Raw genomic sequence first — 15,554 nt, 5'->3', positions numbered from 1 at the left:
CTCAAAAGTCCAGGGCAATTCAAAGCGGCCACCAGCAATTCTCTTAGTCTCTCTCTCTCTCCACGAGGTGCTGCTTCCAAAAAGATCTTCCGCCTCTCTCTAGTGTCTCTCCAAATCTACATCACCAGCTCCTCCCAGTTCAGGACTTTCTTTTCACATCAACAAGCCCATCCCACAGGTGGGATTAACAAACTCTGGGTTTTAACACAATCAGTTTGAAAACCAAGCCAATACAGGGGAATCTTTAATTGCCATTACTATCACAACTATGAGCTCTTTAGGGCATAGGCCTTATCTTAAAACTTCTCTGCATAATCCATTGAATAACCCCAAATAATGTGAAAAAATGAAATTGACTGCAAAATGTATAATGTTAGCATATAACAAGGCCTCAAAAAAATGAATAATAAGCACATGATGCTACAGGCTGTGAGCCTTGGGGTAGTTACTGTGACCTGACCTTTCAGAAGTGAAACATTGATTAACTAGAATCCAACTAATTAATCCTGACTCTTCCATTGATTAGTTCTGACTTTGGTCAAGTCACACTTCTCTTCCCTGAAAACTTCATCATTGGTAAAACAAGAGGGGCTGATTAAAATAATTTTATGTGTCCCTTCCAGCTTTAACTTTCTTTTTTCTTTTCCTTTTCTAAAAAATAACTTTCTGTGATTCTAATCATCTTTTAATTAATTAAGATTCCTTGTCTCCCTCCTATCCCCATCATGTACTTGACCTTTAAGAGAAAGGAATGAATCCTAAGAAAACATGCTGATCCTCCAAAAGTACAACCTCATAGTTTCTCCTAGAATGTAGTACAAGTTTAATCTAGTCATATTTATATAGCTCTTTGAAGTTTTCAAAGTGCCTTACATTCCATCTCTATGCCTTTGCCCTGGCCATCCTGGCCATTTTGTGTAAACAGAAAGCAATGTTTACACAAAGGACCCATAATTGAATCAAAGATCAAAAATGCCTGGAGATAGATACTTCAAAATTTCCCAAATCTAGGAGTAGACTTCACTTAAACAGACCTCACTGCTGTTGTGGGAACATGGGGGAGGTTAACTTAAGCCTCCTCAATTCCTGTCCTGAAATAGACGGCAAAAAATTATGTTGGAAAATATTACTAAGGACCAAGGAACAGATAAATCAAAAGGTTTGTTGACCACACAAAAATCTAATACCTACATATCTTGAATTCTTTCATTTAGAAGAAAGTTGGGAGGCAATGGACATGATGCTTGTTGAATAACATCAAACAACAAAGAAAAATTAACTATTAAATGTCATTAATAGAAAAGTGTTAGTGATATGGAAGCCATTTCCATATGAATAATCAAAATCAACATAAAATTAGAAAAATATATGTGATAAGAGAGTATGGCATTTATTTAAATATGACACTATTTAAAAGTTATTGATGATGAAAAACTGGAAATGGATAAAGGAACAGAAATAACTACAATCTCCCAAGGAAACTGCCCAGTGTAAATCTGTCACCACAAAAAAGGAGAACTACACTGCCTAAAAGCAGCTTCAGCCAATAAACACTTAGTATCTCTGTCAAGTTGAAAGAAATGTCAAAGTAAGTTTAGAATATAAACTTATTAGCAAAATCTTATAGAGGAGGATGGTGAAATGTTATGATTAATAATAGCTCATAAAATAAGCTGAGATGCAGTAGAGGAAAAACAAACTTGGAGAAAGCTTGACATGGACTTGTCAGAACTGATGTGGAGTGAAGTGAGTGAACCAGAAACAAAAATTAATCCAGAACATATATTATAGAACAGATAATAAATAAAAAGCAAAACCAGCACAGAGATATATAGTCATTGAACTTACCTATTTCAGTGCAACCATTTTCTTTCCAACATACGTGTGTGTGTGTGTGTGTGTGTAGTTCAACCTTATTTCTACTGACATTATAACCTTTTTGAATAAGACCACTCTATAAAAGGTCCTTGTTGGCAAACCCAGTCTTTGACTTCATTCACTCCTATAACCAAAGGATTTGCGAAGTTCATCAAAGAACATCACTTGTCTCTCATGGAGGGTAGAAGAACTTTGTTGCAACCCTAGTAAAGAAAGTGGTGGTAGAGAGATCCCAGACAGCAACATCAGCTTTGCTGGACATAGCAGCGAAGTCTTGGTGGAACGTGGTGTCATCTTCAGGGTTCTTTAAGCCCCAGTGTCAGTAATCTCTTGCATATGTGTCTGAGAATAACATGTGAAACTACCTTCCATTGCTTTTTCCTGCCATTAAATTTGTCCCAGAAGATCCCAAATCATTGCCCCAGTAGTCACTTCTAGGGAGCAAGCTGCAGGATTTTTTAAACCTGAAAATATACATATGATGCAAGAAATGTATGCTACAAGGCACTTCAGGTACTCTGCCATCTTGTCAATATGAGTATTATTTCCAAAGGTCCAGATCACAAACTATCCAGGTCTGCATGTCCTGTGTGACTGTGACTCTTTCTTATCAAATCACCATGGGCTTCTGCCCAGTGAGCTTCAGACCTTTGTCAAATTCTCTTGATATCACAAGGACACCAGTATAGCCCTTGTCCTTCTTTTGCTGGGTGACATGATGCCATCAAAAGAGTTCTTGTTTTGGAAGTCAGCAGACCTGGAACTGAATCCTGACTCTTCCATCTGTATGACTTTGGGCAAGACATTTGACCTCTGTGGGCCTCAGTTTCCTTAACTGAAAAATTAGGGGAGTTGGTGTAATAGCAAATGCTTAATAAATTCTTTCTCATTGATTGATTGGACTGGATGGTCTCTAGGGTCCTTCCCACCTTTGATGCTATGATTCTATGACCCCTAGCCCAGTGTTATAACTAACATCAGCATCTATGAGACATAACTTTTTAAAAATAATTATTTCATTGTGAATTTAACAAATACTAAATAAAATGAGCATTTTCATGTGCAAAATAGAAAGGAAAAGAAGATGGTGCATGAAACTGCAAATATCTATTGCATAGAGCTTGCTTTTCCTTTTATGTATATAATAAAATCAACATGTAACTTTGAAAGCTTAATTCATAGCGTTTCTTCAGGTAGCTGTGATGTAGTAAAAAAAAAAAACCCTCAATAAACACTTATTAAACACTTTCAGTATGTGAGGTACTGGGGCTGTAAAGAACAAAAAAAGAAATTATCCCTGAACTCAGAGAATTTACATTTGACTGGTATATTTAAAATGTATGTTGTTGTTATTATTATTGAATCATTTTTTCATGTTATGTCTAACTCTTTGTGACCACATTTGGGGTTTTCTTGTCAATGGTACTGGAGTGGTTTGCCACTAGTTCTTCCTCTAGTTCTTTTTCCAGATGAGGAAGCTGAGGCAAACAGAGTTAAGTGACTCATCCAAAGTCACATAGCTAGTAAGTGTCTGAGGTCAGATTTGAACTCACAAAACTGAACCTTTCTGACTCCAGGCCTTGCATGCTATCTGCTGTGCCACCTAGCTGCCCAGTTTGAAATGTATGCAGATAAGTATAATACAAAGTATTATAATATATATAATAATAATAATAATATATATAAGTATAATACAAAGTAATAACTACTGAGAGGCAGGATTTGAACCCAGGTCCTCTGATGAATGCTTTTTCGGCTGTACCACAAATGACTCTAGGAAAATGTGAAAAGGGGAGAGTACAATCAACTTGGGGGGCGGGGGAGAGAAGGTTTGCTCAAGAGGAAGTACTTAATCTTAGCCTTAAAGAAAGGTAGGCTATCTGAAGGGTGGAAAGGAAGAGGGGATCCATTCCAAGAATGGAACACATAGAGGTTTTCAAATGTACAGGGGGTGGAAATGGAATAGGGAATTCAGAGAATAGCCAGGAGTCCTTTGGGACTGGAATGCAGGATATGTGGAGAGGATTATTGTGAAATTAGGCTGGAAAAGCAGGTTGGAGACTGATGGGGGGAGAGGGGGGCTTTTAATGCCAGGCAAAAAAGTTTATACTTTGTCCTAGAGGCCACTGAAGGTTTTTGAGCAGGGGAATGGTATGACCATATTTGTCCCTAGTAAAAAAATGCTTTAGCAGCTGTGTAGTGGACAGATTGAAGAGTGGAGTGACTGAGGGTTAAGAAAGCAATGAGTAAGTTAATAAAGGATCCAGGAAAGAAGTAATAAGGGCCCAAATTAAAGCAATAGTCAAGGCAGTGGAGAGAAAGTGATGGGCTAGAAGGAATGGTATAGATATAGAGTCAATAGTCAATTGCTTGGATGGAGTGAGAGCAATGAGAGAAAGGGAAGAGTCAAGGGAGACTCATAGCCATGGAACTGACGACTGAAAGGTAGGCTCTCAATGGAAACAGGGAAATCTAGATAGAGAGGGTTGGATTTAAGAAGATCATTTCTGTTTTGTGTGTGTTGAGTTTGATGGGACCTCCATGTGGAGATATTCAATAGAGAGTTGGAGGCTTGAGTCCAGAATTCAGGGGAAAGATTAGGGCTGAATACATAGATTTGGGAGTCACCAAATCTGAAGACAGCATAACTGAATGGATTACATGTACCAAGGGAAAGAGTGTGGAGAAGGAAGAGAAGACTACCTAGTGTCAATCCCTTGGCCATACATTACCTGAGATCATGGGAGATGGAAGATCATCTAGTAATGGAGATTGAGGAGTGGTCAGACAGTCAAAAAGAGAACTAAGCTCAAACACTTTCCCAGAGTCCAAGGGAAGGGAGGACATGCAAGGAAGGCAGGGCAGCCAGCTGTCAATAGTTGAAGAAAGGTCAAGGAATGTGAAGAGTGAGAAAAGCCAGCTAAGATTCAGCAACTAAGATCCAGTGATGAGCTTATAGAGAACAGTTTCATTTCATCAGTGGGGTAAACAGCCAAACTAAGAAGTGAATCAATGGGTAGTACAGAGGCAAGTATGTATGACTCCTTCTGGGAATTTGGTAGGAAAATGGAGGAGATACATAGGCTGACAGTTTGATGTGAGTCATGATAACAGATTTAGAAGTAGGAGGAACCTTAGGGATCATTCAGCTCTACCCTCTCAGGAAAAGACTGTCTAGGGAGCTGAAGTAACTTGAACTGAAGTGAAATCAATACGCATTTATTTAGTGCCTATAGTACATGAAGAATACTTCATTTTATGTTAGGGAGCCCCTAGATTAGTTTCCCCAGGTTCATGTTCACCACTCAAAACCATAACTCACAAGCTCCCACTAATGTGATAACTTTTTCTCCAGAGAACATAATTAACTTAAACCAGACCTGCACAACATATAGCCCACACGCAGTATGTTGTTCAGGCCTACCCAAGGGTATTAGGCCTCTTAATCACCTCTTCTTAAAGGGCCAGTGAGCCCTATTAGCTCTGTCTGGGAGCAGGCTTGGGGCCTGAGGATGACCTGAGTCATAGTTACGTTCTCTACATTTTCCTCTGGCCTCTTGAAATCCTTTGGAGGGCCACAAGCACAAGTGGTGCTCAGACCATAAGCAGCCTGTGGCAGGCCGAATATTGTGCAGGCCTGGTTTAAACCAAAGAGTGTTCATGAAAATCTCAAGAAATCATTTCCTGTATAAAATGGGCACACTGTCCCATAACTACACACGAGTGGATATATGTATATATATATATATATATATATATATATATATATATATATGAATCATGCACTGAAGAGCACACACACACACAGAAGCAACAAGTATGATGGGGCATATTTGTGGAGGTGTAATTCATCCTTCTAATGCTATAGGACTATGGGCATTTCCTGGTGATGTCACTGAACTGCTCTCCCTGGATCTGCTTCCTGATGGGTGTAGCTTTTCAATTGTGCATGTGACTGTGTTGGTCCCCAACAGTGTCCTGGTGATTGCAGGGCAGTCTCACTTAGTCGTTTGGTATTTTCTGTGGATTGTAGTCTCTGCTGAACATTTCTCTGCTAGTCCCAAATGATGATGGTAGTCTCTGCCAGGCAGAGTATTCTATCAGCTTCTGGGCTTTAGCTCTCAGAATCATCTACTAGCAATCTCATCTCCAGTCTACTAAGATATAGTGACTAGAACCTCTCCTGGATAAAGGCAGAAAGACAGCTCTATCTATAGTCACCACCAAGATAGCTAACAAAACCAGGCAGATTGCCACAGGGGCATAAAATAGAAAATATTTTATGTTTTAATCCTAAAACTTCTTGTTGTTTGTTGTTCAGTCCTATCAAACTCTTCTTGACCCCATCTGGGGTTTTCTTAGCAAAGATATTGGAGTGGTTTGTCATTTCCTTCTCCAAGTCATTTTATAGATGAGGAAACTGAGGCAAACAGATTAAATGACTTGCCCAAGGTCCCACAGTTAGTAAAAGTGTCTGAGGTTGCATTTGGATTCAGGTCTTCCTCACTCCAGGCCCAGTGTTTTATTCACTGTACCACCTAGCAGCCTCTACTCTTAAATCCATAAGACAAAACTCCTCAATGACAGAAATTATCTCATTTGGAATTAGACAATCCTCAAATTTTCTCAGGTTTAATATGTAAATTGATTTGAGCCAGAACAAAAGGTAAGTAAATGAGGCAAAGTCATTTTTCTCCACTCCAATCACTAGTCCCAGATTTCTTCCTTTACTCTGCATACCAGTCAGCAATACATTTGTTGCTTTGGTAAAGTGGTCTTACTATGTATGTGTCAGGAACTGGAGATACAATGAAAACTGGTCCTTGTTCTCCAGGAGCTTAAATTCTACTGCAAAATGATCTGCCCAATATAGATAATAAGTAGAAGAGTCTGATCTCAAATTGGAGCCCCCAACTCCAAACTTTCTCTAGCTAAGAATGGGGCAGATGTTAGCCTGTTTGTAGGGGTCACTCATTAAGGAGAGAGTGAATGAGAGGGAGGGATGAAATGGGTTGATGGTTATTGGTCAGATGCCAGAGGAAGAGACATGAGAGAATGGAAAGATTTAATCTGGAATGAAAAGACCTGGGTTTGCATCCTAATGCTCATATATACTAGTTATGTGATCATGGACAAGCCTTTTAAACTCTCCAATCCTCGTTTTGCTTGTCTGTAGAATGAGAATGATAATGCCTTTTTTTTTTTTAATTTTTGGAGGGGGGAAGGCAAGGTAATTGGGGTTGATTTGCCCAAGGTCACACACCTAGTAAATGTGTCAAATGTCTCAGGTTAGATTTGAACTCAGGTTCTTCTGACTCTAAGGCCCATGCTCTATTCAGTACGCCACCAACTGCCCTGATAATGCCTGTCTTGTAAGGCTGTGAGACAGTGTATATTGCATTACACAAATGTCAGTCTTCTTCTCACCTAGTCACTCATTCTCCCACCCCCACTACTGCCTGTTTTCTCTCCTCACACACTAGCCTTCTTAAAGGCTGGTGCTCTTTCCTTCCTGGCATTCTGTCAAGGAATGTGGTCCAATCCAGCTCTGTCTCTCTCTCTCTGTCCCACCTTCCTGGGATTCCATTTTCTCCTGGGGATAAATTTCTCAATCTGGGATTTAAGAGGAAAGAAAACATTTTTTGTTGTTGTTGTTTGCTTTTGTTCTATTTCCAAATAAAAGAGTTAAAGGCAGTGGTGAAGTGGCAAGAGTCTTGGGTTTATGGTTAGAAATCTGTGATTGAGACTCGGCTCTGCCAAGACTTTGTGGTTCTGAGCATGTCATTTAACTTCTCTGGGACTCAGATTCTGTATCTCAAAAGTAAGAATAATAATACTAGCACTACCTACCCTTCAAGACTTTTGAGCAGATCAAATAAAGTAATATACATAAAGCACTTTGTAACCACAAAGCCTTATATAAATGCAGCTTATTATTATGTGATATTGCAAATTGCTGATGGTAGGATGGGACATCTGGAGGAAGCAGATTTGAGGGTATATCAGGCTTCAACATGGAAAAATATGTTCCCCAAGACTTTGGAAATTTTTACAAAATTTTGATACTAAGTCAATAGATTAAACAGTCTAGCAATACCCCCAAAAGTAAACAGAACCCAGCTACTGGTGCCATTTGTTTTTCATAAGTCAGAAGTTTTACTTTAATATGCATATGTTTATAAGGAATCAACTTAGTTTAAATCAGTGTCTTCCACTAAGTTTCCTGAAGGTCATATCTAAGTTATGTGAACATTGGAACAAAGCTGTAACTAGTGTGGAGTGACTGGGGCTTTGTCCCAGGGTGCTTACATCTGTAGGATGTACTTTCTCCCAAGATGGGTCATGCTTTTTTGCCACAGTGACCACCATTCCTATACCTCACTACACAGTTCTCTGCAGCTTGAAATGACCATGTGAAATGACCATCCATAAGCTCTTCTTGGGTTTTTCTTCCCTCTATCCGCATGTTGACCCAGTATGGGTTTTCTGGGTAGTGGGCCTTTCTCTTTCTCGTAGAGTGACTGTCTATTATCATGCTGTTTGATGTCCTACTATCATACTCCTTTCATCCTTTCCCCTCACCTGAATTTTCCCCAGGCACAAGAATTCTTAGTTTTAGTTATGGTTAGGCTGCCTATATCTATAGAAATATGTAAAGAATATATGAAATTGACATAAATTTAATTTTTATATTTGATTACTGGTGCTGTTCAAAATGAGAGATTTAACATGATAAAATGGATAGAGTACCAACTCTGGATTCAAAGGACCAGAGTTCAAATAGGATCTGGCCACTTACCACCTATGTGGCATTGAACAAGTCACTTAACTTTTCTGTGCATTAGTTTTACCATCTGTAAAATGACAGGGTGGAAGAGCAGCTAAGTGGTGAAGTGAATAGAGCACCAGCCCTGGAGTCAGGAGGACCTGAGTTCAAATTCGACCTCAGACACTTAACACTTACTAGCCGTGTGTCCTTGAGCAAGTCACTTCACCCCAATTGTCCTGCCTTCCCCCCTCCAAAATGCAAAAAAAAAAAATGAGAGAGTGGAACTAGAAGTCCTGTAAAATCATTTTGGGTTTTGACATTCTGTGAAAGTATTTCTACAAAAATTCTGTAATTCATTCCTAGGCTTCAGTCAGCAGTGCTGCAAAGAATACCCTGGTACCACAATACAATTTAATTCAATTCAATTCAATACAATACAATACAATACAATACAATACAACAATACAATGCAATGCAATGCAATACAATTTAATGCAACACAATATAATACAATACAGTACAATAATTTGACCAAGGTCACACAGCTACTGGGAGAAACAGGACTACCTGTTGGGCACAAATAGATTTTTTGTTTTTTCATTCTTGATTGAAAGGGATTGCATTTGTGTGCAATTAAAAACCCACATATTTGGAGAAAAAAAAAAAGCCAGTCTAGGTATGTGGAAAAAATCAGAAAGAAAGGATATTATTATGGAAAATAGATGGTATGCTTAATAAAATACTGAATCTTATTTATTGTTATATGATTTCTAAATTCTAAAATATGATTTCTAAAATTCTGTTGATTTATCACTTGAAACCAGTAGGGTTCTTATTGAGTGGCTACCTGATGTAGTAAGATAGAGATCTGGCCTCTAGGAATCAGGAAGACCTGCGATCAATGCCTGCTTCTGACACATAACTAACTGGTCGTGTGACTCTAGTAATTTAATTTCTCAGTGCCCCCAAGCGAATCTTTGAGATAAATTGCTGAAAAGTTGCTTATTTGCATTGGTAGAGAGTGATCCCTTTTCCACTAAAATCACAGTTTTGGACCCCTCTCACCCAATGCTATTTACTATTACATAAAATTAGTATTATTTCATACACATAGTGGAATATTTCAAATAAATAGATGGTACTGACTTATTCATAATAATACTCATAATAATCATAGTGCCATCCCTTATACTTGTATGACACATTACAAAAGCACTTTTAAATCTTTTGCTTTTTGGGACCCTCACAACAGATGAAGAAACTAAGGGTCAATGACTTAGCATGTAGCTGTGTTGGGTGTGTTGAGATTAGAACAGATCCAATGCTCCTTTCATTACATCATAGTAATTTTTATTATTCTTTGTCATTCAAAAGAGTAGCTCAGTGCTTGGCAGATAGCCATCATGTTCATTATACTAAACAAATATTTATTAAACATCCACTATGTTCAGGGACAAGCCTCTTAAGCCTATCTCCTCTATGAAATCTTTTCTGGTTAATTGTAGCATGCAACATTCAGTCCCTATTCTGAATTGCTATAGCATTTATAGGTTCTGCCACACGCCTGCCACATGATTACATAGTCATGTGTCGTGTCTACAACATACTTCACATCCTATCTGGCCGTCTTCCCCCATTCATCTTCTTGCCATTTGCCCAGCTGCTACCAGGTCTTCAGAGACTATTCCCTGGTGGGAGGGGATTAAGCCATTGAACCTGGGACCAAACTGTACTGATTGGTCAGTAAGTGAGCACAGACTCACAACTCACTGGATCTAGCCTGTCTCTAGACGAGACCATTCTTCATGTTCCAGGCAATTGTCCACCCTGGCCATCTTCTTGCCATCCTCCCCTTTCCCATCCCCTGCCCAATTTCTAGGAACTATAAATAAATCAATACCATCACTGTTTCTGGAAAGAGTGACCCAATCAATCCACTTATGGCTTTACTCACCAACTCTATGACTTCCCAGATCAAAATTTGCTTTGGTATTATTATTGTTAAAGGATATCTCAATGATATCTCAAATTCTATGTGTCCAAAATAATGTATTGATATTCCCCCCAAAACCTACTGCTCTTCAAAACCTATGTTTGTCAGAGGCACCCCCACTCATCAGTTTCTCCAATTTGTAACCTTGATGTTCTGCTCAACCCCTCACTTTTTATCCCTCCATATCAGTTGCCAAAACATGCCATTTCTACCTTCATGATAGCTTTTGCCTCTCACAACTTCTCTTCCATTTATACAGTCACCATTTTAGTTCAGTCCCCTTATCACCTCTCACCTAGATTATTGTAATAGTCTCCTAATTGGTTTGCCTAACCCTAGTGCCTCTCCAGTCCAAATCATCCTCTACACAGCTGCCAAAAGATTTTCTTTGAGTCCAGATCTAATCATTTCACTTCTCAATTCAATAACTCTTTAATATATATAAGATAAGAAACAAGCTCCTCTGTTTGACTGTAAAGCCCTTCACAACCTGACCTTAACCCAACTTTCTTTTTTTCCCCTTAATATTATTTTCTCCAGTTACATGTAAAGATAGTTTTCAACATTCATTTTTGTAAAATTTTGAATTCCAACTTTTTCTCCTTTCCTCCCCTCCCTCTTCCCCAAGACAGGAAGCAATCTGATATAGGTTATACATGTACAATCATGTTAAGCATATTTCCACATTAGTCATATTGTGAAAGAAGAATCAGAACTAAAGGGGAAAACCATGAGAAAGAAAAAAACCAACAAAAAAGTAAAAATAGTAGCTTTGATCTGCATTTAGACTCCATAGTTCTTTTTCTGGATGTGGATAGCAATTTCCATCACAAGTCTTTTGGAATGGTCTTGGATCATTGTATTTCTGAGAAGAGATAAGTCTATCATACTAATCATTGCACAATGCCCAACCCATCTTTCTAGCTTCATTATACATTACTCCCTCTCCCACACTGCAATCCAACCACACTAGCCCCTTCTTCACACTCCACGTTCCTTATTCTGTCTCTATGTTCTTGTCCCACACATTGTCTAGGATGTACCACCTCCTCACCTCCACCTCACGGAATCCCTCTTTTTAATCAAGTTATAGTTCAAGCATCGTCTTCCACTCGAAGCTTTGCCTTACCCTCCAACCACCAAGGCCTTCCCTACCCAACTACCTCGTATTTATTGTATGTTTATTCTTTGTATATCTGTACATGTTGTCCCCGTTGGTGGAATCTAAGTTCCTTGAGAATAGAGATTGTTTCATTGTTTGTATCTATATCCCAACACTTAAAACTGCCTGGATCATGGTAAGTACTTAAATGAAAAAAGAGCTTTACAAGTAACAACAACAGAACAACTGAATGTTAGGGCTCCTAAAGGACTAACTTTGCCTTCTATCATGCTCTTCCTGGAGATGTCTTTGGAACTCCTACAGCTTAGCTGTGAAGGATTCAGCAGCCTGCCAGAGAGTTGTTCATTGGCCTCTGTGCCCATCAGTGGTTTTAGGGCAAGAAGCAAAGATTATGTCAGTAATTCCTAGGCAGAAGAGATGCTTTTCACAGCTCAAACAGAAAAACAACTAGCAAGGACCATGGCGCAAATAGGATGGGATCTTCAAAAAAAACTGATGTGAGGGGCAGTATGATGTAAGCATCATGTAGTATCATGTATGAAATTGGAGTCAGAAGATGTAGGTTGTGACTTACTAGCTGGGTGACAGAGGGAAGGCCATTTTGCTCCTTTTAGCCTGAGTTTCCTTGTATGTTAAATGAAGACCTTGAACTTAGGTGATTTCTAATTACAAAGAGTTCACTGAAAGATATGTTTCCAAACTTGAGTAAAGAATGGGATTTTGTGCTCTTTTGATTAGGTGAAGCAGCATTTTGGGAAGAGGAATGGTGCAATGATAATAAAGATCCTAATTTAGATTTAGAATTGGAATGAATTTTTTTGTTGTTGTCCAGTTGTTTCAGTCATAACCAACTCTTTGTGACCCAATTTGGGGTTTTCTTGGCAAAGATACTGCAGTGGTTTACCATTTCCTTCTCCAGCTCATTTTACAGATGAGGAAACTAAGGCAAACAGAGTTAAGTGATTTACCCAGGGTTATACAGCTAGTAAGTGTCTGAGGTTGGATTTGAACTAGGGTCCTCCTGACTCCAAGCCCAGCATTCTATCCACTGTGCAACCTAGCTGCTCTTAAAAACAGAATTTAGTGACATAACAAAAAACATTTGTTGTTCAGTCACATCCAACTCTTTGTGACCCTGTGGATCATAGTATTCCATTACAGATCTTGGGGTTTACTTGGCAAAGATACCAGAGTGGTTTGCCATTTCTTTCTCCAGTGGATTAAGGTAAACAGAGGTTAAATGACTTACCCAAGATCACACAGTTAGTAAGTGAGTAATTAAGAGACAGAAAAGACTGTGGGGGAAAGTACCAGGATTTAGCCCTTGATTAGCAAATTGTGGTTCAGAGTCCCATGTGGAGACTTTCGTCAGATAATTTACTCTCACTGTACTGTTACCTCACTTTAGGGTAACTGGGCTCATTTTGTAGATCAAATACTTTGTTCTTCAGCCCCACACTTACATACATCTGCCTGTGACCCTGGTTAGGGGAAATGAAGCCCCTCATTCTGGGAAACTGATTTGTTTATTGTAACTCTGAGTCATTTGGGAGTACTCTGAGGTCATTTGGTGTTGGGTACAGAGGGCAAACTGTTCGTTTTCCTCTTCTGGAATTAGACGTTTCACAGGCAGCAAGGATCATGTGAATGTTAACAAAACCAATAGCAAAATTTTCCCCCAGATTCCTTCCCAATAATTTAAGTGCCTTCTTTTTCAATGAAACTATGCCTTTGTTTGGCATTCAGGACTCTCCACAAATTTGGCACAACTTTCCAGCCCCATCTCCCAATGCTCTCTATGTTTCAGCCAAACTAAAAAACCTGTCATCCCTGGAAATATGTCCTGTACTCAGATTTTATGCCTCTTCTCATTCTATTCTCTGAGTTCTTACGCTTCTCTTTGCCTTTTAATTTCTACCCATCCTTTGAAGCCCAGTTTCAGTGTAACTTTTTGATTATCTAGTCAGTAATGACCTAAGGACTATGAAAATACTTCTTTGGCTCATATATCCAATATTGTTTTGCTTTATAGTTGTCCTGCAATTCGATTGTAAGCCTCAGGAGGGCAAGACCTTTTATATCTTTGAATCTTCCCAGCCAATTATTGTGTATCCAACAGATACTTGATACAGGCATACCTTGTTTTATTGTACTTCACTTTATTTTGCTTCACAGTTATTCAGGGTTGTTTTTGGTTGTTTTTTTTTTTTTTAACAAATTGAAGGTTTGTAGCAACTCTGTGTTAAGCAAATCTATTGATGACCTTTTTCCAACAGTATGTTGGATATTGGACATTGTTTCTCTGTGTCACATTTTGGTAATTACTTCAACATTTCAAACTTTTCATTATTATTACAGCTGTTATGGTTATCTGTGCTCAGTGATCCTTAATGTTACCATTACAATTGTTCTGGGACACCTCGAACCACACCTATGTAACACAACTGATCACTCTGATCAATCAGCAGCCAGCAACATCGAGGCAAGACCTTCCACCTATAAAGGGACATAACTGGCTGAAGATGATGGTTAGAATATTTTAAAGCAATAAATCATTTTTAATTAAAGTCTGTATGTTTTTTTTGACATAACACTATTGTATACTTAATGGACTACAGCATAGTGTAAACATAACTTTTGTACGCATGAGGAAACCAAAAACTGTGTGACTTGCTTTACTGTGATATTTGCCTTATTGTGGTGGTCTGGACCGGAACCCGTAATATCTCTGAGGTGTGCCTGTGCGTGTTTACTGTATTGATTTAAAGTTCCATTTGCCAACCTCAAACCAAAGCATCACTAAGACCATTTGCAAAAGATTTGTTTTCACGGAGGGTTATGAAAGAAAGGCATTCTATCTTTGCAAAGCTTGTGCCCAACCTCCCCCTTTAGACCTAAGTATATATGACAATGACATTTTATAAACCAATGCATCATTCGTCTTTGCAAGGTTGTCCCTTGCATTGTCTCAGTGACATGATCTGATGAGGAAGGTCCGGATGGGACAGTTGCTATTGAGGTAGTGTCAGGAAGACTAAAGAGGGTGGGGGTGGGAGCAGAGTTAGGAAGGGTGACCAGAGTGGTCCAAGAACATTTTGATTCAGGTTGCCAGGGCTTTGAAAGAGGGTTAAGTCTCACATCATTTATTTCCATGTTATTTAGGATGTGCTAATGTTGCATTGTGAAACAAACAATACACAAATATTAATTACATTTTTCTTCCTCTTCTTTCTTTCTTTTCTTTCTCTTTGTATACTTTATAAGTAAACCTTTTAATCCTAATGTTAGGGATCGATCTGCCTGCTTTCAGGTGGGGTAAAATGGGATGCAACAGGAAGGTGTGACCTGTCTCCAAGCCAGATGGAAGACATAATGTGCTTTAAAGATATACAGTGAGAAACTTAGAATCAGAGTTGAATAGTGCATGACTCCGTCCTATTACTTGTTGAGGGAACTGATTGCTTCTCACTTATTGTAACTATAATCTCCAGAATATCAGGGGTAGATTTATAGACCTCATCTCCAAAAAGAGGCCAGTAATTTGATCTCCAACCCTCAAATCCTCTTCCCCACCATTTTCCACAAGTGCATTTTTATCATAGGCATTTAATGTCAATTCAGTTCTTTAAGAGGTCTTCCCAAAGGATTCTGTAGGTTCTGGTAGATTCCTGAATTCCTCATTGCTATATATTGATGCTGTTTTAACAAAAGGACAGTATAACACATTATGATGTCCTCTAGGATTCTCTTCTGTCTAGGATCTGCCATGTACTAGTTATCTGACTTTCAGC

At 38.8% G+C, this 15,554-nt stretch overlaps 1 long non-coding RNA gene across 1 annotated transcript in view; it reads left to right on the top strand.

The window, feature by feature from the left end:
- The window catches only part of LOC138143542 (uncharacterized), a 16,439-nt gene extending 2,136 nt beyond the window's left edge, over positions 1-14,303 (top strand). Inside the window, exons 2-3 of the long non-coding RNA XR_011163724.1 lie at positions 11,677-11,815; positions 14,122-14,303. This is a non-coding gene — a long non-coding RNA (uncharacterized lncRNA). The remainder of the gene's footprint in view (positions 1-11,676; positions 11,816-14,121) is intronic.
- The last annotated feature ends 1,251 nt before the right edge of the window (positions 14,304-15,554 follow it).

This window comes from Petaurus breviceps, unplaced genomic scaffold (assembly GCF_028583685.1).
Source record: "Petaurus breviceps papuanus isolate PSGF00001 unplaced genomic scaffold, PetGlider_PUasm1.0 138, whole genome shotgun sequence".
In the NCBI taxonomy this organism is placed as follows: Eukaryota; Metazoa; Chordata; class Mammalia; order Diprotodontia; family Petauridae; genus Petaurus; species Petaurus breviceps.
The sequence above is the reverse complement of the archived record's forward strand: the minus strand, read 5'-3'. Positions and strand labels throughout refer to the sequence as shown.